Source organism: Chiloscyllium plagiosum, chromosome 31, assembly GCF_004010195.1.
Source record: "Chiloscyllium plagiosum isolate BGI_BamShark_2017 chromosome 31, ASM401019v2, whole genome shotgun sequence".
In the NCBI taxonomy this organism is placed as follows: Eukaryota; Metazoa; Chordata; class Chondrichthyes; order Orectolobiformes; family Hemiscylliidae; genus Chiloscyllium; species Chiloscyllium plagiosum.
The window spans coordinates 40484967-40512245 of record NC_057740.1 but is presented as its reverse complement, the minus strand read 5'-3'; the positions used below and the strand labels follow the sequence as shown (position 1 = coordinate 40512245).

General features: G+C 48.4%; 1 protein-coding gene across 1 annotated transcript in view; it reads right to left on the bottom strand.

The window, feature by feature from the left end:
• yjefn3 (YjeF N-terminal domain containing 3) overlaps positions 1–27279 on the bottom strand; it is a 177302-nt gene that overhangs the window by 16555 nt on the left and 133468 nt on the right. The window lies entirely within an intron of this gene.

The window sequence follows — 27279 nt, the reverse complement described above, 5'->3', positions numbered from 1 at the left end:
CAGACTGTGCCACATTCGGACAGTGCTGCACTCAGACAGGGCCACCTTCAGACAGTGCCACACACAGACCATGCCACACTCCGACAGTGCCACACACAGACCATGCCACACTCTGACAGTGGCACACTCCGACAATATCACAGTCCGACAGTGCCACACTCAGATAGTGCCAAACACCAACAGTGCCACACACAGACTGTGCCACATTCCGACAGTGCCATACTCAGACAGTGTCACACTTGGACCGTGCCAAACTCCGACAGTGCCACACTTGGACAGTAAAACACTCAGACAGTGCCACACTCGGACCGTGCCACACTGCGACAGTGCCACACTCAGACAGTGCCACACACGGACAGTGCCACACTCGGACCGTGTCACACTCAGACAGTGCCACACTCAGACAGTGCCACACACGGACAGTGCCAAACTCAAACAGTACCACACTCGGACAATGCCATACACCGACAGTGTCACACTCAGACAGTGCCATCCCCGGACCGTGCCACACTCCGACAGTGCCAAACCCGGACAGTACCACACTCGGACAATGCCACACTCCGATGGTGCCACACTCAGGCAGTGCCACACTCAGACAGCACCACACTCAGACAGTGCCACACACAGACAGTGCCACACTCCGACAGTGTCACACTTGGACAGTACCACACACAGACAGTGCCACACTCGGACTGTGCCACACTCAGACTGTGCCACATTCAGGCAGTGCCACATTCCGACGGTGCCACACTCCGACAGTACCACACTCTGACTGTGCCACATTCGAACAGAACCACATTCGGACAGAACCACACTCCGACAGTGCCACACTCCGACAGTGCCACACTCAGACAGTTCCACACTCGGACCGTGCGCACTCAGACAGTGCCACACTCTGACAGTGCCACACTCCGACAGTGCCACACTCAGGCAGTGCCACACTCAGACCGTGCGCACTCAGACAGTACCACGCTCAGGCAGTGCCACACTCGGACAGTGTCACACTTGGACCGTGCCACACACCGACAGTGCCACACTTGGACCATGCCACACGCAGACAGGGCCACACTCTGACAGTGCCTCACTGAGACAGTGCCACACTCAGACAGTGCCACACACAGAGAGTGCCGCACACAGACAGTGCCGCACACAGACAGGGTCACACTCCGACAGTGCCAGACACAGACAGTGCCACACACAGACAGTGCTGCACACAGACAGTGCCACACTCAGACAGTGTCACACTCCGACAGTGCCACACTCGGACAGTGCCACACTCGGACTGTGCTGCATGGAGAGGCTCAGCTGTGGTTAAGACCTGAAGCCCACAGCGGTAGAAGAATGGTCCACAATAATTCACTCTAGCGGTCTTGGTTTCATATTACCTTGCAATATTTAGGAGAATGTCCCTGGGGCGATGAAGTGGTTGGCTTTTCGATGACCATCCTAAGGTGAGTATTTGTTGTACAGAACAGGACCAATCAGTAAATAGGGCAGCACCTGCTAAATCTCCAACACCAGGAGCTCCTGGGCAGGAAAACCAGATTTCCACCTTTTTCACAGCAGAGTGTCTATTGACCAGTTTGGTTTCTGTTCTGAAATGAGGTATGAGGGTTAGGGTCACACCATTGGTGCTGTTCACTGGAACAAAGCAGGGTTCCAGTTAGTAGATTACAATAACCAGTCACTTGCTCACTGTAACCAAAAACAGAAATTGCTGGAAAAGCTCAGCAGGTCTGGCAGCATCTGTGGAGAGAAATCAGAGTTAATGTTTCAGGTCCGAAGTAGACTCAAAACGTTAACACTGATTTCTCTCCAAAGATGCTGCCAGACCTGCTGAGCTTTTCCAGCAATTTCTGTTTTTGTTTCTGATTTACAGCATCTGCAATTCTTTCAGATTTTACTCCCTGTAACCAATCAGGCTTTCACACTCACCAATAATCTTTCACATTAAACAGTCAGTGACTCCCAGTAACCAGTCTGTCTCATTAACCAGTCAGTCATTAATCAATCATTCTCACTAACCAGTCAGTTACTTAACTTGACATTTGCTTTCGAGAGACACATTTAGACAGTCTGATGTCAAAATTTGGCATTTTGCTCTAGTCATTACTCACTCTCTCAATCATTTGAAAATTCTTTACAACCAGCACTGACTCCCACGCCTGAAAGTGACTGTTGCTTTTCTCCCTGCCAAAGAGGAACAGGCCAGGCAGCCGGGCACTGAGCAGGATGGTCCAGCTCATTCTTCACATTTTTAAGTCACGCTCTGCATCTGTCCGTGAAATGTGGCTGATTGTTTGATCTGCAGCTGCTTTTTACATTCGCTCAGTGTATCGGCTGTCTGCTGAGCTTGCCAAGTCTTCCCGTCATCTTTCAAATTCACACCACCAAAGGTTAAAAGAACTTGCATTCACATAGCACCCTTAAAGAGCCTGACAGCACAGAGGAAGGCCATTTGACCTATCCTGCTGGTGTTGGCTGTTTGAGAGAGCAGTTATACAGTCATAGAGTCATACAGTATGGAAACAGACCCTCCAGTTCAACCAGTCCATGCCAAACATACTACCAAACTAAACTTAATCCCACCTGCCTGCTCCTAGCCCATATCCCTCCAAACCTTCCCTAATCATGTACCCATCCAATTGTCTTTTAAATGTTGTTAAAAGTCACATGACACCAGTCTGGACAATTCATTGAGGGGAAAAGATGCTTCTGATGAAGAGTCAACAGACTCCCGACATTGACCCTGCTTCCTTCCCACATGTGCCTGCTGAGTCTCTCCAGATTTTGTATAAAAATAGGGAGGTTTTCCTAAAACTACATGAGGCACGAGGCAGATCACAGCTGGAATATTGTGAACAGGCTCGGTCTCCTTATCTCCCAGCAATCCAATAAAGTTCTCTTGACTGATACAGGGAAACTGAAAAGACTGGGCTGTATAGATTGGAATGTAGAAGAATGAGAGGTGACCTGATCGAAACATACCAGTTTCATAAGAGGCTTGACAGGGTTTGTTTCCCCTTGTGGGAGAGTCCACAGGGTGTAATCTCAGTGTAAGGGGTCACACACTTAAGAAAGAGATGAGGAGGAATTTCTTCTCTCAGACGGGAATGAATCTGTGGAATTCTTTCTCACAGAAGACTGTTGAAGCTGGGGCATTGAGTGTATTCAAGGCTAAGGTAGAGTTTTAATCAGTAAGGGGGGAAATCAAGGGTTGTGGGGATAAGTGGAGCATTTCCTAATCAACCTCAATCTCATTGAATGGTAGAATGTACTCAATGGGCTGAATGGCCTACTCCTGCACTTATGTTTTACTGTCTTATGGATTTTAAATCGATGGCCCCTGGTTATTGACCCACTCCCTGGAAGGGCTGGTTCCTCTCTCTCTCTCTCTCTCTCTGCTTCATCAAATCTTCTCATCAGTTTGAAAACCTCTAGTTAGTCACCTATGATTGGGCTTCACTGGAAGATCAATCTGAACCTATCTAGACTCAGACCACTCGGAGATCAGTCTGAATCTATCGAGCCTCACAGACCACTTGGAGATCATTCAGAGATCGGTCTGAATCTATCTGGCCTTACAGACCACCCAGAGATCACTTGGCGATCAGTCTGAATCTATCTACCCTCAGAGAGCACTCCAATGGAATATCTTTCGTGAATTGCAGTTGGAATTGTAAATGCTCCCCATTGTGGGCAGAATACTCCATTAGGAAATTATGATCAAATAGCCTGGTTTAGGGGATGTTGGGTGAGGGATAAATACTAGAGTCATCGAGTCATACAGCAGAGAAACAGTCCCTTGGGCCCAACATGTCCATGCTGACCAGATTTCCAAAACTAATCTAATCCCACTTGCCTCTCTAAACCTTTCCTATCCATGTCCATGTACATGCATTACAAAATGTACAAACAGTGCTGAGGAAAGCCAATGGAGTGTTGCTGCTTGTTGCAAAGTAAGGGTTTATAAAAGTAGGGCTGAAGAAGGGCTTATGCCCGAAACGTCGAATCTCCTGTTCCCTGGATGCTGCCTGACCTGCTGCGCTTTTCCAGCAACACATTTTCAGCTCTGATCTCCAGCATCTGCAGTCCTCACTTTCTCCTCCTTTATAAAAGTAACGTTTAGCACAGCCACAGGAGGGGCTGAAAGAGCTTCTTCCTTCTGCGATGTGAGCTCCAGTGACTCTATGACGTCAGTATTGCCCAGACAAGCGAGAGGGAAAAAGAGAGAGAGAGCGAGAGAAGGGAAGGTGAAATTTGTCTTCCATCTGTCTTCATTAATATTTTACACATTGAGAATCGAGGGAAATGTGATCACAAGGTGTCCATGAGAAGTGTGTATGTGAATAGCTAGGTTTATTTGAACTCCACTTAAAATGATGTTTAAATTCCATCACCCAAAACAACAACAACTTACATTTAGATACCATCTGTAACATGAGAAAACCAGCCTGAGCACTCCCCAGAGCCAGTGTATAAGGTACATTTTTAAGGAGCAGGGCGGTGGTGGTGTTGGGGAAGGGGTATTTTTTAGGAGGGGAATTTCAGAGCAATTGAGGGAATGGCCACTCTAGCAAGTGCAGCACGGTGGCTCAGTGGTTAGCCCTGCTGCCTCTCAGTGCCAGGGACCCGGGTTCGATTCCAGCCTCAGGCGACTGTGTGGAGTTTGCACAGTCCGCCTGCGTTTCCTCCCACAGTCCAAAGATGTGCAGGCTGGGTGGGTCAGCCATGGGAAATGCTGGGTCACAGAGATAGAGTGGGATGCGAGGTCAGTTTGGGCTGCATGGCCTGCTTCCACATTGTAGGGATTCTATGATTCTCTGAAATGAGAGGTGCACAGATATCCCCAAGATTATACAGATAGGGGAAGGGTTTCAATGCAACAATAAGAGTTTTAAAATATTGACCTTGCTTGATCAGGAGACAACATAGGTCAGTGAGCACAAAGCAGGATAGGGGACTGGGTCTTGGTGTGGGTTAATTAGGAGCCAGTGCAAGTTTAGGTGACCTGAAGTTTACAAAGAGAATGTTGGAGCCTAACAGTAATGGGTGAGGGTTCTCACAGTGGATGAGCTGAGAGAGGCTCGATGTCAGAGGTGAAAATAGACAGAGTCACCAAGGCAACGTTGTCTCTTTAACTCATCAATATGTGCGACATAAATCTGCACGAGTGAATGGGATTAGTCACCGGGGTGAGTACAGACAGTATGGGCTGAGAATTACCCACAGACAACCCAGCTGATCAGACTGGCCTCAGGATCACCTGCCATTCATATTGTTTACATGGGAATTATACATTGTCAACGGACACACAGAGTAAAGTCATAGAGATGTACAGCATGGAAACAGACCCTTCGGTCCAACCTGTCCATGCCGACCAGATATCCCAACCCAATCTAGTCCCACCTGCCAGCACCCGGCCCATATCCCTCCAAACCCTTCCTATTCATATACCCATCCAAATGCCTCTTAAATGTTGCAATTGTACCAGCCTCCACCACATCCTCTGGCAGCTCATTCCATACACATACCACCCTCTGCGTGAAAACGTTGCCCCTTAGGTCTCTTTTATACCTTTCCACTCTCACTCTAAAAGACTCTGCCTATTTACCCTATCCATGCCCCTCATAATTTTGTAAACCTCTATAAGGTCACCCCTCAGCCTCCAGGGAAGACAGCCCCAGTCTGTTCAGCCTCTCCCTATAGCTCAAATCCTCCAACCCTGGCAACATCCTTGTAAATCTTTTCTGAACCCTTTCAAGTTTCACAACATCTTTCCGATAGGAAGGAGACCAGAACTGCACGCAATATTCCAACAGTGGCCTAACCAATGTCGTGTACAGCCACAACATGACCTCCCAACTCATGTACTCAATACTCTGACCAATAAAGGAAAGCATACCAAACGCCTTCTTCACTATCCTATCTACCTGCGACTCCACTTTCAAGGAGCTATGAACCTGCACTCCAAGGTCTCTTTGTTCAGCAACACTCCCGAGGACCTTACCATTAAGTGTATAAGTCCTGCTAAGATTTGCTTTCCCAAAATGCAGCACCTCGCATTTATCTAAATTCAACTCCATCTGCCACTTCTCAGCCCATTGGCCCATCTGATCATACACAACAGGTTATCCTTACATTCACAGGACTGGAAAAACTACTCCAATTTTTAATATTGATCATTTTCTATCATACCTGCATAAATGTTTAAATATATCCCATTGTGATCAGTGCACATTGTAAGCCCCTATTCCTCCCCACATCGCTGCACCACTCTTCCCTTCCCCACCATATCCATCCCCCCTCCCTCCTCCGCTGCCATTCCCCCTTCTCCGCGTTTCTGTTAGACAGCCAATGGCCAGGCTCCCACAGGAAAATCTCGGATGGTTTCTGGATTTGTAACAGACAGACGGACAGAAGGCAGATTGAAACAGCAGCTTGTATTCCTCTGCAACGCTGGCTACAAAGAGACAGACAGACAGACAAAGAGCGAGAGAGAGAGAGAGGGAGAGAGCCAAGACTCCCTGGGGTGCAGGCTCCTTGCGACTTGTGTTTATTTATGTTTTTTAAGTGCCCTTCATACCAATGCCATGAAGCAGCAGAGATCAGAGAGGCTAAGGCGTGAAGCAAAGGGGAAAATAAACAGCAACTCATTCTTGCCATGGCAGCAGCATGGGTTAGTCTCTGCATCACCACCGTGTTCTAACATACAGCCCTGAAGGAGGATGTTCGGCCCATCGTGCCTCGTCAAACAAGCATCATTACCTTGTGGCAATCTCCTGCTTTCTCCCCATAGCCCTCCACACCACCTGTAACCAAATAACCATCCCTTGCCCCAGTTGGATGCCTCAGTTGAATTAGCCTCCACCCCATTCCCAGGCACTGCTTTCCACGCTCTAACCAGTCACCGGGGGAGAAAGCTTTGCCTCACATCATCTTTATTTCTTTGGCGCATCACGTTAATCCACGCCCTGTCATTCTTGTTCCCTTTTACAGCAGGAACAGCTTCTCCCTATTTACTCTGTCCAGCCCGCTCCTGGTTTTGATAAACCCTTGACCAGATTTCCTCTTTCTGAGGAGAACAGTCCTGACTCCCTCAATCTCTCCCCATCACGGAAGTCTCTCATCCCTGGAACCATTCTTGTGAATCACTTTCTATGCTCTCTCCAATGTGGTCATATCCTTCGTATGGTGTGGAATCCATAATACTCATAGAATCCGTACAGTATGGAAAGAGGCCATTTGGCCCATTGAGTCTGTACCAACCATCTGAACAGCATCCCATCCTATCCCTGTATGTACCCTCGCTAATCCACCTTGTCTAACATCCCTGGACACTATGGGCAATTTAGAATGGCCAATCCACTTAGCATGCACATCTTTGGACTGTGGGAGGAAACTGGAGCACCCAGAGGAAACCCACACAGACACAGGGAGCATGTGCAAACTCCACAACCAATGATGGTGCTGAGAGGCAGCAGCACTAACCACTGAGCCACCGTGCCACCCTCTTTGGGTTCTGAATTAGACTCATAATAGACATGAAATTTTAGTTCTGTTTCTCTCTCCACAAATGCCGCCAGACCTGCGGAGTTTCTCCAGCATTCTCTGTGTTTCTGTCAGTCGAGAGCAGCTCTGTGTGGTTCCTGATATTGGGGCAATATTGGTGTTGGTGATTTGTGAGCAGGGCCCTGGAGGGGCTGGTACAGACACGGATGTCCTGTCCGCCCAGGCCCAGCAGTGAAAATCACAACACCAGACCCTGCTGGCCTGGTCTGAGAGCTATCACCCATCAGCTGCTTATAGGAATGCCCAACACTTTAGGAAGGAGGTCAGTAACCTTCTCCTCTCTGCCAGCGTAAGTGCCATTATGTTCTCTTCAATCCCTCATCCTCACTCTATCTGTACCCACCTCCACCAAGGCTCATATTCCACCTGCTCTCGCAGTAACATCTTCCCCACTCACTCCCACCTTCCGATTGGACTGACCCTTCATGTCCTCTACTCACTCAGGCCATCTCCTCTCCTCTGCACCAACAGTAACAGCTGTGTGGAGAGCATCCTGCCTATCACCCCCTTGAGTAGCAGCATGGCCATTTCCAATCCCTGGGACTGCTATCAGAGTCAGGTCAGCTGCTTTGTCTGGGATGGTGTCAAGCTTCTTGAGTGTTGTTGAAGCTGCCCCCATCCAGGTAAGTGGGGAGTATTCCATCACACTTGTGCCTTGTCGATTGTGGACAGGCTTTCGGGAGGTAGGAGTTTGGTGTGGGACGGGGGATGGTGGTCATTGTGTGGACTGGAGGCAGTTTGCAGGAGTACAATAGTGCTGAGAGTACTGGTTAACTCGTCATGTGCCCTCGACCTGTGGTTCAAGCACACTTGTGGGCAGTCAATGGACTCCTTTGAACACATCACATGAAACACGGCATCAGAAATGGTGTGAATGAGATTGTGGGAATTTTCAGGACTGTAAGAGAGCCAGCGAGTGAGACAATAAGCAAAGAGAAAGTGAGAAAAATGAGCAGCGTGCAGGACAGCTCTACACCTGACAGAAACACAGAGAATGCTGGAGATACTCAATTTTGGCAGCAACTGTGGAGAGAGAAACAGTTAACTCTAACTTTTTTCTCAGTCATGGGTTGAGGAGTCCATTGTCTAGTCCAACATTTATTGCCCATCCCTAATTGCCCAGAGGGCAGTTTATTGTCGACCACATTGCTGTCTGGAGTCACATGTTTACCTAATATTTCCTTATTTATGCAACTTAACTCTGTGATTTTCCAGTATTGCTCGCAAAACAAAGCTGTCCACTGTACCTCGGTACATGTGACAATAAATTCGATTCAATGTAGGCCTAGACCAGGTAGGAATGGCAGCTTCCTTCCCTAAAGGACATTAGTGAACCAGATGTTTTTTTCTGACATTCGACAATGGATTTGTGTTCATCTTAGATTCTTCATTCCAGATCTTTTAAAAATTGAATTCAAATTCCACCATCTGCTGGGGAGGGATTTGAAGCTGGAGGCCCAGAACATTAGCTGAGTTTTTGGATTAACACCCCAACTGGCCCATCACTACAAGCAGCTCTGGACACCACATCTTAAGAAGGACGTTTTGGCCCTGGAGGGGGTTCAACACAGGTTTACAAAGATGACACCTGGACTTCGGGGGTTAATTTATTGGAGAGATTAGACAACTTAGGCCATTATTCTCTAGCATTGAGATGGCTAAGGGGTAATTTAAACAAGGTTTACAGGATATTAACAGGGTAAGATAGGGTAGATAAAGATATACTGTTTCCTTGGTTGAAGATTCTAGAACCAGGGGCCATAGCCTAAGAATTTGGGCCAAACCATTCAGGAGAGATGTTAAAAAGTCTGCAGGATGAGTCACACTCTGGAAATTAAAGGAGATATGAGACAGAATGAGATATTTTCCCACTACTGAATTCATCCAAAAGACCTGAACAATCAAGAATAGCAATTGTACAATCAGAAAGAAGGCTACACTTTGTATTGCTGCCTAGAGTCCATTGGAGAGCAGGAAAGCCAGAGAGAGAAGGTTTTGAGAACTTTGAAAACACAAATTGATTCACGGTCACTAAGTCATTGATCGTCAAACAGATCCTAGAAGATTACAAAGACTTTTTTTTTAACAGGTCTTAGATGTTTTTCTCATGAATATCATCTTGAAGTAGATGAGAGAGTGGGAGCAGTGCAGCATCTTCCAAAGAGAGGTCCAACTGCCCTCAAAGTGCAGCCTGAAAGACAAGATACAAAAGCCGGAAAAAGCTGCACAATCAAGAGAGGGACCACTTGTACAGACTGAACACAGTGATCAAATACTGGAGAAAAGAGAGTATTCATCATTCCAAAGGGTCTCGAGAACATTTTGAAGAGATCTCACTACCGCATACCAGTTGACATAAGTATACAGTGGCCAGTATCCCATCACCAAGTCATCTGTATTTACATGTACACAGTATATAAGACCAGAAGACATAGGAGCAGAAATTAGACCATTCAGCCCATTAAGTCTGCTCCACCATTCAATCATAGCTGATCAGTTTCTCAGTCGAGAGAATGGTGCTGGAAAAGTACAGCAGGTCAGGCAGCATCTGAGGAGCAGGAGAATCAATGTTTCGGGCATAAGCCCTTCATCAGGATACATTTCTCAACCCCATTCTCCCACTTTCTCCCTGTAACCCTTGATCCCGTTCATACTCAAGAACCCATCTATCTCAGTCTTAAATATACTCAGTAACCTGACCTCCACAGCCTTCTGTGGTAATGAATTCCATCGATTCCCCACTCTCTGGCTGAAGAAGATTCTCCTTATCTCTGTTCTAAAGGGTCGCCCCTTTACTCTAAGGCTGTGCCCTTGGGTCCTAATCTTTCCTAGCAACGGAAACACCTTCCCAACATCCACTCTGTCCAGGCCATTCAGGAACAGGAGGAAGGGTGCTATTCAAACGTACAGACAGCTGTGTACATTGTTTGGCACTTGCACTGCTCCAGAAGATTATTGAAGCATATAGCTCGAGAAATTGGTGATCTTCTTCGAAGGGAAGGTCTCGGGAAATGATCTGGATGAAGAGTCACAATGGAAGAAGGTATCACAGATCACAGTCAGTATCTGATGCAACCTTGCAACAGAGAGCTCATCGGAGCATGACTGGAATACTGTTCTGGCCCCCTTACCTCAGTGAAACTATACTGGCACTGGAGACAGTCGAGATCACTAGACTGATCCCAGATCTAGAGGATGAGTACATTGGGCATACACTTATTGGAGTGTAGAAGAATGAGAGGTGACCTTATTGAAACATAAAAGATTCTTAGAGACTTGACAAGGTAGATGTGGAGAGATTGTTTCCCTTGTCGGCGAGCATAAGTACAGAGGTCATTATCTCAGAATAAGAGGTCACCTGTCTAAGACAGAAATGAGGAGGAATTTCTTTCTCAGAAGGGGAGTAAATCTGTTCAGTTCTTTACCAGAGAGGGCTGTTGAGGCTGGGTCATTAGTGTATTCAAGCCTGAGATAAACAGATCTTTTATCAGTAAGGAGGGAATTGAGGTTTCTAGGGAAAAGGCAGGAAAGGGGAGTTGAGAATTATCAGAGCAGACTCAATGGGCTGAATAGCCTACATTTTATGATTTTGTGACCTTGGGTCTTAAGCTGAATGAAAAAAAATGGCAGTTGAAGATAACCAAAGTCAAATCCACAGGGCATGTACTGCCAGACAAAAGGACATCTCTCAGATCCAAGCAAGGTGAGACCTGTAGCAGAGATAAAGCATCTCCGTGCAATACATTGTTGGATCTGTCAACTATTTAGCAAAATTCTTGCCCACTTTGTCATTAAAATGTGAACCTCTACACTAGCTCATTGTCCAGACGTTCAGTGATACAGAACCAGAAGTAATTTTGACCAGAATTAAACAACGTCAGTGCTGAGGTAAACAATGATACTGATGGTGTAACCTCACAGAGTGATGCCAGTGCCTCAGGCTTGGAATAGCCTTTACACAGCCAGGGGTAACCGGATGGATTTACAACTGAGACATTAACACAATCTGAATGATGCTCTGATTTTGAAGAAAAGCAGAGGGAGTTCTCCCTGGAAACCAGGGCAAATATTTATCCTTCAATCAACATCACTTAAATAGATTATATGCACTTCACCTCTGCAGTTGTGAAAATTGACTTCTGCACTTCCTACATTACAACAATGACTGCAAGTTGGGAAAGAAATACTTAATTGGCTTTGAGGAGGAGTGATTTTCAATGTTGGTTCTGCCCATTTGATCAAAAGAGCACATCAACATCTGCACATGGGTCAGAGGCAGGGAAACCATAGAATCCCTACAGTGTAGCAGCAGGCCATTTGGCCCATCGAGTCCACCCCAACCCACTGAACAGCATCCCATCCAGACCCACCCTTGTAACCCTGCATTTCCCACGGCTAACCCACCAAGACTGCACATCCCTGGACACTGTGGGAAATTTAACATGGCCAATTCATCCTAACATGCAGACCTTTGGACTGTGGGAGGAAACTGGAGCACCCGGAGGAAACCCACACAGACACGAGGGAGAATGTACAAACTGCTAGCCCCATACCTCCCGACCCCACTACCCAATCGCCACCAAGTCAGAAGTCACATTACAGCAGGTTATAGCCCAACAGCGCTGCTCTGAAAGCTAGTCATTTCAAATAAGCTAGTTGGACTGTAACCTGGTGTCGTGTGACTTTTGACTTTGTCCAGCCCAGTCAAACCCTGCGACCTCCACATCAATCTGCATGGGATATGGAACAGGATAGCAAGTTAAAAATCACATTATCTTAGCTGTGCATTTGAATGAGAGAGAGCCTGTAGTACAGTAAATGTTTCAGACAGACAAGCCAGGTTTTGTGGCTCTCTGGGCCCAATGGTTTTCCCAATGTTTACAAATTGTTCTGATGGTTTCTGAAACTCTTTTCGGTGGCAGTTTTATGGCTCCACAGAAATCCTTGCGGATATTTTGGTTACACTTTTTGCTGGCTCCCTTGGCTTCGTCTTGATTCCGTCTGCTTGGGTTCAGTCTCTGCCTACATTTTGCGCTCTTTGTATTTACTAGATTCCAAACCTTTAACCGCTAAAGTACATATTATTTAAAATAACAAATATCCAGGCAGGACACAGGGGCCATGATTCAGTCTCAATGGGTCTTTCTTTCTGATGGGTGCTGGGGTTGTATTTATCTTTCCCCAGCCTGTTTTGATTAAGTTGGAAAGCGAATACTTCAACTTCCAGAAGCTTTTTGACTTGTTAGTTTAATCTAAACAAGCTGACAGAGACAAAATAGAAATGTCAGATTGAACAGTCTGCTGGGGTTGGAAATAATGTTTTACTATTTATAGCACAGTTTGTGAAGGAATTGGACTGTTGACAATGGACTGGACTAACCAAGTATTGAGTATAATCCTTATCTGTGCTTGAATGGTCTTTGTTACAATTACAGAGAAAGGTGGCCCTTAATGGTCCATCTCTTTTTTTTTAATTCTTTCAGGGGATGAAGGCATGGCTGGTGAGACCAGCATTTTTCCCTAATCACCTTTGAACGGAGTGGTCATGTCAGAGAATAGCTAAGAGTGAGTTACATTGCTGTGGGTCTGACATCGCATAGAGACCAGAACAGGTAAGGATGGCAGATTCCCTTCTCTGAAGGATATTAGTGAACCAGATGGGGCTTTTACAACAATCGATGATAATTTCATGGAAACCAAGAGAGCTGCTGATGATGTAAATCGGAAACAAAAACAGAAGTTGCTGGATAAGGTCAGCAGGTCTGCCAGAGTTAACGTTTCTGGTTGAGAGACCCTTCTTCAGTTTCATGGTCACTGTCACTGTATACCCCAGATTGATGAATTAAAATTCAATTTCACTGGCGGCAGTCGTGGGATTTGAACTCATATCTTCCAAGGCTGGAGATCTGGATGATTGGTCTCTTACTGCTATGCTAACACATTTAACTGAGAAGGTTCCCCTTTTGCCATGAGCCATGTGTAATGGCTGGAAATAACTGAGACTTTCACTGAGTAATGCTGGGGACCAGCATTGTTAAGTGTGATTCACGTTAGTGTTGGTTTAGAGCATAACTCACAGCTCCCTTATTGCCCTCTCTCCTCTCAATCTCAGGATTCCACTTCAAGTCCCCAGCCAGAGTGTAAATGCAAGAGGTGTCGTGCAGCTCTGAGGGGCTGCTGCACTGTCAGCAATTCTATCTCTGACAATCCAATGTTAAACCAAAGCCCATCGGTTTTCTTAAATAAAACACAGAACTGCGAATGCAGGAGACCTGAAACAAACAGAATTAGAAAGTGCTGGAGAAACTCAGCAGGTCTGGTAGTATCCGTGGAGAGAGAAACAGTTAATGTTTTTGAGTCCCGTTGTTCAGGCTGTTTGCTTGGCTGATCATGAGAGATTCAAAGCAGAGCTAGACAGACCAAGATCACAAAAGTGCAGATCATCATCATATATGACCAAACAGCCGGAAGGAACAGGAACAGGAGTAGGCAGTTCGGCCCCTCAGGCCTGCTCCACCGTTCTATAGGATCACGGCTGATCCAACGTTCCTCATGTGTGCTTTCCTGTATTTTCCTGTAACTCTCGATTCCCCGAACTGAGCAACAATCTATCGATCTCAGCCTTAAACATACACAAGCCCCATAAGTCTCCGCGGCAATCAGTTCACAACCCTCAGAGAGAAGAAATTCCTCCTCACCTCAGCCTTCAATTGGCACCCCTTTATTCTGAGATTGTATCCTCTAGTACTAGAGGGTCTCTGGGTCCTAGACACTCCCATGAGGGGAACATCCTCTCAGCATTGACCCTGTCAAGCCTCTTCTGAACCCTCTATGTCTCATTGAGATCGCCTCTCATTTACCTAAACTCCAGTGAGGCGAGTCCTAACCTGTTTAACCTTTGCTCATACGACAATCCCTCCACCAGGGATCATCCCAGTGAATCTTCTCTGAACTGCCTCCAATGAAATGATTTCTTTCCTTAAATAAGGGGACTGAAGCTGTTTGTGAGGACTCATTGCATTGCCTCTCACTGCATGTTTCTACATTACCCTTCACTGACTACCAGGCACTTCAATGTCATCTAGAAAAAAGGGGCTATATAAATGCAAGTCTTGCTTTCATTGGAGTACAAATCAAGTAACGATGCTTGGTTTCCTTCTTTGTAACAATGCAATTGGGACAACCTCATATAAGGACATCAACTTGTGGGCGGCACAGTGACACAGTGGTTAGCACTGCTGCCTTACAGCGCAGAGACCCGGGTTCAATTCCCGCCTCAGGCAACTGACTGTGTGGAGTTTGCACATTCTCCCCGTGTCTGCGTGGGTTTCCTCCGGGTGCTCCGGTTTCCTCCCACAGTCCAAAGATGTGCAGGGTCAGGTGAATTGGCCATGCTAAATTGCCCGTAGTGTTAGGTAAGGGGTAAATGTAGGGGTATGGGTGGGTTTCGCTCCGGCGGGTCGGTGTGGACTTGTTGGGCCTGTTTCCACACTGTAATGCAATATAATGTAAAAAAAAATGTAACTTTTATGTAAATTGAATGCAAAATGCTGAAACTTGCTGTGAGGTTTCGTTCCCCAATTAAGTGAGATTTGTACATAAAATTAATCGGTCAAATTTGGAAGCAGCATTTGTGATAAATCATGGATCATTTAGTCATAGCCTGTCAGAAGGATGGTTGCTATTACAGAGGGAGTGCTGCTTTCCCAGGGGTGGATCACCTGGTTATTAATACGTTACTGGGTCACAGTAATTTCACTCTCTCTGTGAGATTATAGAGATGAGGTTTTGAAAGTGACAGAGAGGATTTTGACAGCTGTTGTTTGATTTATTCTTTACAAGATATTTGTCTCCCAGCATTTCCCCGATCCTGTGGAAAAAAGACAGACCTTTGATGGAAGCATCAATTCAGGAGTATCTTGAAGTTAATTTGTGAAAAGAAGTTCCCACCAAAACCAGAACATCAGACACAAAGTGATGGAATGCTGCTTTGCCAAGAGTGAGGAATTCGGCTGCAGGTACCTAATGAAAAACATGTTCCTTTGGATTATAATTCACATTTATCCACGTATTTCTCAAACAGAGCTGACAGTAATAATCTGAGCCAACGATGATGTATGTTTTCAATATTGAACATTCCAGCATTAAGATCCAAGAGCTTTCTGTCTGGAGCATTTACATAGCACCTTCCACTGTCCTAGCCCATCCCAAAACCCTGTACAGTCGATTGCACATTTTTTAAAAATAGTCTCTATTATACTACAGGAAATGCAGCAGCTGATTTGTGCACAGCAGGATCCCATGAACATCGATTAGAAAATCTATTTCAGTGATGCCGGATGACGGATCAGCACTGTCCAAGGACTCTTCAACTTTTCCTCAGAATACTGACTGTAGGGTCTTTTACACTTAGCTGAGAGGGCAGGTGCAGCCTCAGTTTAACAGCTCAGCCTAAAAGCAGCACCTCCAGGAGTACATCCTCAACCTAGTCAGCCTCTCCTCAGAAAATACAAAGCTTAAACAGGTTCAAGAACAGCTTCTTCCCCGCTGTTATCAGATTTCTGAATGAACCTCTCAGATTTCAAATCTAATGTTGATCTTGTGAACCTTCTTTGCAGTTGTAACTTTGCATCCCTCGCTCTGTTCAATCACCCTGTGAGCTTTGTATGGTATGACCTGCCTGTACTGCACGCAAAACAAAACTTTTCACTGTCCCTAGGTATGTGACAATAATAAATCAAATCAAATCAACATCGTTCCCCCCCACCCATACCTGGGAGCCACCTAGTGAAACTTTCCTGGTCTGTCTCCAAGGCCAATACTTTTTTCTTAGATAAAGGAATCAAGACTGCTCAGTTTTCCAGGTTTGATTTAACCAGTTTCTTGTACGGTTTTACCAAGACCACTTTATTCATACATTCCATTCCCTCTGAAGTAAAGGCCAAAAACCCATTTGCCTCCCCTAGCACCTGCTGAACGTGTATCCTGGTCTTCTATGATAAACGCACGAGGATCCCAATTGCAGACAGCTTTTCACCCTTCATTAGATTAGATTAGATTACAGTGTGGAAACAGGCCCTTCGGCCCAACACTGTGCCACCGTGCCGCCCCATTGTCGGGAGGTAAACCACAAACACATCTGCAGCAGGTAGCTCCTTCCTGAGAGGAGGTGGGATGTCAGCTTCTCAGTCTGGTTTCCTTTTCAGTATGTCAGCCTTTATTGCTAAAAGAGGAGAGTCTGAAAGTAGGCAGCTGTTGCTGCAACTGTACAAGGTAGCAGTGAGACTGCACCCCAACAGCTGTGGACAGTTCTGATCTCCTGACTCGAGGAGGGATATGGTTATTTTGGAGGCAGTTCGAGGAGGTTCACTCGATTGATTTCAGAGATGAGGGGTTTGTCTGATGAAGAGAGATTGAGCAGTTTAGGCCGATGCTCTCTGAAGTTTAGAAGAGTGAGAGGAGATTGAGAGAACATAGAACATTCCAGCACAGTACAGGCCCTTCGGCCCTCGATGTTGCGCCGACCTGTGGAACTAATCTTAAGCCCATTTAATCTACACTATTCCATTCTCATCCATATGTTTATCCAATGACCATTTAAATTCCCTTAAAGTTGGTGAGTCTACTACTGTTGCAGGCAGGGTGTTCCATCCCCCTACTACTCTCTGAGTAAAGAACCTACCCCTGACATCTGACCTATATCTATCACCCCTCAGTTTAAAGCTATGTCCCCTCGTGCTAGCTATTGCCATGTGAGGAAAAAGGCTCTCACTGTCCACCCTATCTAACCGTCTGATTATCTTATATGTCTCAAAAAACATCACCTCTCAATCTCCTTCTCTCTAATGAAAACAGCCTCAAGTCCCTCCGCCTTTCCTCATAAGACCTAGGATATCTTCTCCTGCTCCTGGTTCTGGTGTTGTGGAGTCATACAGCACAGAAACAGGACTTTGAGTCCACTATGTCTATGCTGACCAACAAACCCCAAATGACACTAATCCCATTTACTTGAACTTGCTCCTGTGTTCTCCCTGTTTGGAGTTTTCCTGTCTCTATGTACAGGGTGTGATAATCTGTCAGTTCACGCAGCGCTTGCTCGGCAGTCACTGAACTTACACCCATTGTTATCTTTTAATAATCATAGTCTGCTTTTAAATGCATGCATGTTGAAGTTAAAAGTTTAATATGTCCACCAGTAATTTGGGATTCTGATTTGTCATCACGATACCCACAGTTGGCACAAAAGCTACTTCCAAATTTGACTGATTCCGATCTCTCCTGATTAGGGAATTTAAGAATTCAAATTGTGTTTTGGTAAAATCTTAGTCTCTTAAAATCTTTGGTATAAAGTGATGTGGAGGAGCCGGTGTTGGACTCAGGTGGGCTTGATCAGCAGTCACACAACACCAAGGTACAGTCCAACAGGTTTATTTGAAATCACAAGCTTTCGGAGCGCTGCCCCTTCATCAGATGCAGTGAGAGGGAAGGGCACACAGACACAAACCCACTCAAATCCACATATAAACTCCATGTCTGTGTGCCCTTCCTTCTCACTGCATCTGATGAAGGGGCAGCGCTCCGAAAGCTTGTGATTTCAAATAAACCTGTTGGACTGTACCCTGGTGTTGTGTGACTTCGGATTGGTATAAAGTGACCATGAAGCTGCTTTGTTGTAAAAACTCAAGTCATGAGTAGGTCCATGGTTGGGTAGAGTAGGCATCCAATCTGTGAGTAGCACCATTGGATGCCTCAGGATGAGAGTCTTTGATGAATGTGATACCCGTGCTGATACTAAGATCCTTGTGTATATGGCAGTCATTTTTCTGCCTCTCTTATTTGGCTCCAAAACATGGACTAGGTACAGATACCCCCTCAAGACCCTTGAGAGGTATCATCACTGTTGTTTGAGAGGGATTCTCCGCATCAGCTGGGAGGACTGACATATTAACATCTGTCTCCTTGAAGCACCTAATAGCACCAGCATCGAAGCCATGATCATCCAAAACCAACTCTACTGCACTGGCCAAGCCTGAGCTCCAATAGACAAAGCCAATCATCTTCACCCAGCTCAAGGAAGGCACTTGCAAGAGAGAAGGTCAAAGGGACTGTTTCAAGACTTCCCTCAGGAAACACAGCATAGATGCCAATGCATGGGAGAAAGAAGAAACTGACTTGGAGGCAATTCCTGTAAGAAGGAGTATAATTCATTGGGAATACCATCAGCAAGAGGGAGAATGGAAAAGGAACTGGAGAAAGGACCATTGATGATCTGAAGGCTAGAGATCAATTCCATCTCCCAGAAACACCTGTCCAATGTATGGTTGAAGATGTGTCTCTAGGATCGAGTCACACAAGGAGGGCAAGGACTCATCATCAGTGACATGGCATTTCCTAGATGGACAATCATTACTTGTTAGTGAGTGATTGCTGACAATGAGGGAGGGGAGGCTTTGGAGGGAGATCAGACGGGCAGCATAGAGGTTCGACAAAGCTCTTGTGGTGCAGTGAAAACTGTCCCTACCCCTAGACCAGATGGTCTGGGTTCAAGTCCCACCTACTCCAAACAAGGATCACACTAAGGTTCACCAAAAATATCTCCAGGCTCTGATCAGGCCATTGACTAGATGAGTGTGGTGCTGAAAAAGCACAGCAGGTCAGGCAGCATCTGAGGAGCAGGAGAATCAATGTTTCAGGCAAAAGCCCTTCATCAGGAACCCAGCTGATCAGATCGTTGCATTGTTAATGTCACAGAGGAAGTGTGAAGGTGAGTGTCAGAGTTGGTGGAATTATTTCTCCAAGAGAATCAAAAGGGGAAGTCAGAGGGTGAAAATCTGAAGCAACAGAGTTAGTCTAACCATGAGAATTATGATTAGATTAGATTACTTACAGTGTGGAAACAGGCCCTTCGGCCCAACAAGTCCACAGACCTGCACATCTTTGGACTGTGGGAGGAAACAGGAGCACCCGGAGGAAACCCACGCAGACACTGGGAGAATGTGCAAACTCCACACAGACAGTCGCCTAAGGCGGGAATTGAACCTGGGTCTCTGGCACTGTGAGGCAGCAGTGCTAACCACTGAGCCACCGTGCTGCCCATTATGTTTTAATAATGTTAGAAGGAGCTGTAAATTGATAGCATATGACACAGGTGTACATCGCTCTGGCCGCACAACCTCTGTTAATAATTAGAACACTTATATAACCAACTGCAGTCCTGACTGCTGTGAACCCAAGCAGAGAAGCAAGACCTAGTTGTTCTGGAACTTAAAAATCTCAGCTCATAAATTCATGGCACTCTCTCAGGAGATTATTCGATGGGTACAGAGGAATTAAACCATTCCTCATATCCCAAACCCCCATCAGCAACTTCCAATCCTTCACTCATCATGGGATCCAACTATTTCTGAAGTAATCCTGAAATATTACCTTCATTATGTCACCTAGCCAGTGTTAGCTCCAACTGCCAACTGACTGAGTTTCCAGGAAGGAAGCAGATGTTTGTATTACTGTAATCTAACAGATAAAACTGTGGATACTGGAGATCTGAAACGAAAATCAGAAATTGCTGGTGAAACTCAGCAGGTCTGGCAGCATCTGTGGGAGGAAAGCAGAGTTAACGTTTCAAATTTGTGACTTTTCATTGGAACCGAAGTCCTGTATTTACGGTGTTGATAAAAGGTATAGTTTACCAATAAGCAAACCTTTGCAATCTTTCTCAGGCCTATTTGCAGACATAAGCAAACTACAACAACAGAATAACAGATGGTGGCAGCGACGGGAGCATTCGATATTGTTGAACACAATGTGGAAGAGTCAGTGTTGGACTGGGGTGGACAAAGTCAGAAACCACACGACACCAGCATATAGTCCAACAGGTTTGTTTGAAATCACAAGCTTGGACTATATCTTGATGTCTGGCTTTGATATTGTTGAAGACTGTGCAGTTAACCATATAGAGTCACAGCCCCTCATGATTTTGTAAACCTCTATAAGGCCGCCTCTCAGCCTCCAACGCTCCAGGGAAAACAGCCCCAGACTATTCAGCACAGAAACAGTGCTGTACTTCGGCCCAACTCACCCATGCTGACCAGATATCCTGAATTAATCTAGTCCCATTTGCCAGCACCTGGCCCATATCCCTCTAAACCCTTCCTATTCATATACCCACCCAAATGCCTTTTAAATGCTATAATTGTACCAGCCTCTACTACTTCCTCTGGCAGTTCATTCCACAATCACACCACCCTCTGTGTGAAAGAGTTGCCCCTTAGGTCCCTTTTAAATCTTTCCCCTCTCACCCTAAATCTATGTCCTCTAGTTTTGGACTGCCCTACCCTAAGAAAAAGACCTTGTCTATTTATCCTATCCATGCCCCTCATGATTTTATAAACTTCTATAAGGTCACCCCTCAGCCTCCAACGCTCCAGGGAAAACAGCCCCAGCCTGTACAGCCTCTCCCTATAGCTCAAACTCTCTAACCCTGGCAATATCCTTGTAAGTCTTTTCTAAACCCTTCCAAGTTTTTCACAACATCTTTCCAATAGCAGGGAGACCAGAACGGAACACAATATTCCAAAAGTGGCCTAACTAATGTCCTGTACAGCCGCAACATGACCAGGGAAATGAAAACCATACAGTAATATAAGGGTTCGAGATGGACCCTTCACCCAGTAGTCATGTGATTTTACATTATTTCCTCAATGGTGTCGACTATATATTCTTTCTGTAGTCATTATAACATTTTTTACGATATATCTCCTACATCTGACTATTCATTCGATGACTTACATCTACAGCACTCAGCAATTTGGGTTCAGATTAGTCCCTCTATCTTATCCTCACTAACACTCAACACTGGAGTCCCCAGCGGTGCGTACTCAGCCTCCTACTGTACTCACTGTACACTCATGACTGTGTCGCCAAATACCAGACTAATGCCATTTACAAGTTCGCTGATGACACCACCATAGTCTGTCGAATCTCAGATGGCGACGAAACAGACTACAGACGGGAAATGGAAGATCTGGAAAAATGGTGCACAGAGAACAACCTACCTCTCAATGCCAGCAAAACCAAGGAACTCATTAATAACTTTGGCAGGACGTTACTCATGCCCCCGCTGTCCAGGAAAGGCCGCCAGCATTTTCAAAGATCCATCCCACCCTGGCAATGTTTTTCTACAACCTCTACCACCGGGGAGAAGGTACAGAAGCCTGAACACACACACCAGCCAGTTTTGTAACGGTTTCTACTCTACTGTTGTTAGAATACTGAATGGACTCACAAACTCTTAGCATTCGCCTGTACCTGTGTCGTTGTTTTTGCTGCTGTTACCTATTATTTACTATCTGTGCAACTTAACTCTGTGATCTGCCTGTATCGCTCACAAGACAAAGCTTTTCACTGTGCCTCCATACAAGTGACAATAAATCAATTCAATCTTTCTTTGTTAATGTCCTTCGCCACATACCCATAGCCCTGGCTCTCTCTGTGCCACATACCCATATCCCTGGCTCTCTCTGTGTCACATACACGTCTCACTGGCTCTCTCTGTGTCACATACCCCTCTCCCCAGCTGTCTCTCTGTGTCTTTCCCTATTTTCCCATGTGCTCCCCTCCTCGCTTTCTCCCGATGTCACACTCTCTCTGGTTTTGTTTTCATCTTCCTCCTGGCTGCATTCATTGCTCTCTCTCATCACTCTCCTCCAGGCTTTGTCAGTCCTTACTCCCCACGTCTGTCAGCATCAGAGCTGTATTAATCGTTAAAATATCCTGTACACCTCCTCTTCTGCTCAGAGGCAAACAAAGCAGAAATAAAAAAGAAACACATTAAGTTACAGAAAAATGCAGAAGTCAAGCCAAAACACCGTGATCAAGGGACTGAACCCATAGGCCTGACAAAGTATATTACACCAATAAAAACTGGATCTGCAGAGCAGAGCAGAGCAGAGCAGTATTCAACTGCTCGATTTAAGTTATTTTCATTTCTGGATTCTGAATGGAGCTTGTGTCTCTTTGGAGAGTCTTTGTGCCTTCAGTTCATCCCATTAGGAATAAGAGGATGCTCTTTGTTTTGGAATTGAATAGGATCCCAGGATCCACTATAACTCAAACCAAAACCAGGCAAACTGAGATCTTGAATTATTGCCCCTGAAAGTGTTGGTCCGGCTGTTCTGTTTAACGCAATGTGTTTGTCTCTGTTGGTTCACAGCCCTGTTCTCTGAAACATAACCACAAAGAGACAGACACCTTCTGGCCTTCAATTAAATGCTGTCTCCCTTCTTTAGAATTCATAGAATCTGAGAGTTCAGTTTGTAATCACATGCACCCAAGTACAGAAGGACAGGAGTACACTGAAAGGTTTACAATGTCGCTGCGCATGATGCCTTCTGAGATACAAAGTACTGAGGTACAAATCTTAGATACTAAATAGAGAAATGTTACCTTAACTTACAGTTATTCATAGTATGCATGAGAAAAATAAGCAATGACATAAACAAGATAAACAGTACAGCTTTTCTACAAATGGCCTGTAGTAGGTAAATGCAGGAGGCTTCCACACGTTGTCTGACTGCCTGCACCAGTCCCCAGTTCAACAACGGACCCCACTCTGCTCCCGGCAAACAGACCACTGACCATACCCGCTCCTCTCCAGGCCCACAGCCCACTGACCATCCCCGCTCCGCTCCGGGCCTACAGCCCACAGACCATACCCGCTCCGCTCCAGGCCTACAGCCCACTGACCATCCCCACTCTGCTCCCGGTCTACAGCCCACTGACCATCCCCACTCTGCTCCGGGCCTAGAGCCCACTGACCATTTCTGATCCGCTCCAGGCCTACAGCCCACTGACCATCCCCACTCTGCTCCCGGTCTACAGCCCACAGACCATACCCGCTCCGCTCCAGGCCTACAGCCCACTGACCATCCCCACTCTGCTCCCGGTCTACAGCCCACTGACCATCCCCGCTCTGCTCCGGGCCTAGAGCCCACTGACCATCCCTGATCCGCTCTGGGCCTACAGCCCACTGACCATCCCAACTCTGCTCCAAGCCTAAAGCCCACTGACCATCCCCGCTCCACTCTGGGCCTACAGCCCATTGACCATCCCCGCTCTGCTCCAGTCCTACAGCCCAATGACCATCCCCGCTCCGCTCCGGGCCTACAGCCCACTGACCATCCCCACTCCGCTCCGGGCGTACAGCCCACTGACCATCCCCACTCCGCTCCCGGCCTACAGCCCACTGACCATCCCCACTCCGCTCCCGGCCAACAGCCCACTGACCATCCCCACTCCGCTCTGGGCCAACAGTCCACTGACCATCCCCGCTCCACTCCAGGCCTACAGCCCACTGACCATACCCGCTCCGCTCTGGGCCAACAGTCCACTGACCATCCCCGCTCCACTCCAGGCATACAGCCCACTGACCATACCCGCTCCAGGCATACAGCCCACTGACAATCCCGGCTCCGCTCCGGGCCTACAGCCCACTGACCATCCCCGCTACGTTCTAGGCTGACAGCGCACTGACCGTCCCTGCTTCGCTCCGGGCCTACAGCCCACTGACCATCCCCGCTCCGCTCCAGGCCTACAGCCCACGGACTGTCCCTGCTCCACTCGGGTCTACAGCCCACTGACTGTCCCTACTCTGCTCCGGGCCTACAGCCCACTGACCGTCCCTACTCTACTCCCGGCCTAAAGCCCACTGACTGTGCCACTCGACTCCAGTCCTACAGCCCACTGACCATCCCCACTCCGCTCCTGGCCTACAGCCCACTGACCATCCCTGTTCCGCTCCGGGCCTACAGCCCACTGACTGTCTCTCCTCCGCTCCGGGCCTACAGCCCACTGACTGTCCCTACTCTGCTCCTGGCCTACAGCCCACTGACCGTCCCTATTCTGCTCCCTGCCAACAGCTTACTGACTGTCCCATTCTGCTCTGGGCCTACAGCCCACTGACTGTCTCTGCTCCGCTCCGGGCCTACAGCCCACTGACCTTCCCTACTCTGCTCCACTTGGGTCTACAGCCCACTGACTGTCCCAATCTGCTCTGCGCCTACAGCCCACTGATCATCTCGGCTCCACTTGGGTCTACAGCCCACTTACTGTCCCACTCTGCTCCTGGCCTACAACCCACTGACCATCCCGGCTCCACTCGGGCCTACAGTCCACTGACCGTCCCTACTCTATTCCCGGCCTAAATCCCACTGACTGTGCCACTCGGCTCCAGTCCTACATCCCACTGACTATCCCTGATCCGCTCTGGGCCTACAGCCCACTGACCATCCCCACTCCGTTCCGGGCCTACAGCCCACTGATAGTCCCCACTCCACTCTGTGCCTACAGCCCAATGACCATCCCCGCTCCTCTCCGGGCCTACAGCCCACGGACCATCCCTGCTCCTCTCCCGGCCAAAGTCCACTGACCATCCCCACTCCGCTCCGGGCCTACAGCCCACTGATAGTCCCCACTCGACTCTGTGCCTACAGCCCACTGACCATCCCCGCTCCTCTCCCGGCCAAAGTCCACTGACCATCCCCGCTCCACTCCAGGCCAACAGCCCACTGACTATACCCACTCCAGGCTTATAGCCCACTGACAATCCCCGCTCCGCTCCGGGCCTACAGCCCACTGACCATCCCGGCTCCGCTCTGGGCCTACAGCCCACTGACCGTCCCCGCTCCGCTCCGGGCCTACAGCCCACTGACTATCCCTGCTCCACTCGGGCCTACAGCCCACTGACCGACCCTACTCTACTCCCGGCCTAAAGCTAACTGACTGTCTCTCCTCCGCTCCATGCTTACAGTCCACTGACCATCCCCGCTCCGCTCCAGGCCTACAGCCCACTGACCATCCCCACTTCTCTCCCGGCCAACAGTCCACTGACCATCCCCACTCACTCCAGGCCTACAGCCCACTGACCATACCTGCTCCAGGCCTACAGCCCACTGACCCTCCCCAGTCCACTCCAGGCCTGCAGCCCACTGACCATCCCCGCTCAGCTCCAGGCCTACAGCCCACTGACCATCCCTGCTCCACTTGGTCCTACAGCCCACTGAATGTCCCTACTCTGCTCCGGGCCTACAGCCCACTGACTGTCCCTACTCTGCTCCCGGCCTACAGCCCACTGCCTGTCCCACTCTGCTCCTGGCTGACAGCCCACTCACTGTCACACTCTGCTCCTGGCATACAGCCCACTGACCGTCCCTGCTCCACTCGGGCCTATAGCCCACTGATCATCCGTGCTTCACTCGGGACTACAGCCCACTGACCGTCCCCGCTTCGCTCCGGGCCTACAGCCCACTGACCGTCCCTACTCTGCTACCAGCCTACAGCCCACTGCCTATCCAACTCGGCACCTGGCCTACAGCCCACTGACCACCCCCACTCTGCTCCGGGCCTAGAGCCCACTGACCATCCCCTCTCCGCTCAAAGTCTACAGCCCACTGACCATCGCCGCTCCGCTCCAGGCCTACAGCCCACTGACCATCCCCTCTCCGCTCAAAGTCTACAGCCCACTGACCATCCCAGTTCCGCACCTGGCCTACAGCCCACTGACCATCCCTGTTCTGCTCTCTGCTTACAGCTGACTGCCTGTCTCACTCTGCTCTGGGCCTACAGCCCACTTACTGTCCCACTCTGCGCCTGGCCTATAGCCCACTGACTGTCCTCGCTCCGCTCCAGGCCTACAGCCCACTGACCATCCCCGCTCCGCTCCAGTCCCACAGCCACTGACTGTCCCGCTCCACTCCAGTCCTACAATCCACTGACCAGCCCCGTTCCGCTCCAGGCCTACAGCCCACTGACCATCCCCATTCCGCTCCGTGCCTACAGCCCACTGAACATCCCCGTTCCGCACCCGGCCTACAGCCCTCTTACCATCCCTGCTCCACTCCCGGCCTACAGCCCACTGACTGTCCCACTCTACTCCTTGCCGACAGCCCACTGACTGTCCCACTCTGCTCCTGGCCAACAGCCCACTGACGGCCCTCGCTCCACTCCGGGCCTACAGCCCACTGACCATCCCTACTCTGCTCCCGGCCTACAGCCCACTGAGTGTCCCACTCTGCTCCAGTCCTACAGCCCACTCATCGCAGTAATGAGCACTGGTACAAACAGCTTACTGACTGTCCCACTCTGGTCTGGGCCTACAGCCCACTGACCATCCCTGTTCTGCTCCCTGCTTACAGCTGACTGCCTGTCTCACTCTGCTCTGGGCCTACAGCCCACTTACTGTCCCACTCTGCGCCTGGCCTATAGCCCACTGACTGTCCTTGCTCCGCTCCAGGCCTACAGCCCACTGACCAACCCCGCTCCGCTCCAGGCCTACAGCCCACTGACCAACCCCGCTCCGCTCCAGGCCTACAGCCCACTGACCAACCCCGCTCCGCTCCAGGCCTACAGCCCACTGACCAACCCCGCTCCGCTCCAGGCCTACAGCCCACTGACCAACCCCGCTCCGCTCCAGGCCTACAGCCCACTGACCAACCCCGCTCCGCTCCAGGCCTACAGCCCACTGACCAACCCCGCTCCGCTCCAGGCCTACAGCCCACTGACCAACCCCGCTCCGCTCCAGGCCTACAGCCCACTGACCAACCCCGCTCCGCTCCAGGCCTACAGCCCACTGACCAACCCCGCTCCGCTCCAGGCCTACAGCCCACTGACCATCCCCTCTCCGCTCAAAGTCTACAGCCCACTGACCATCCC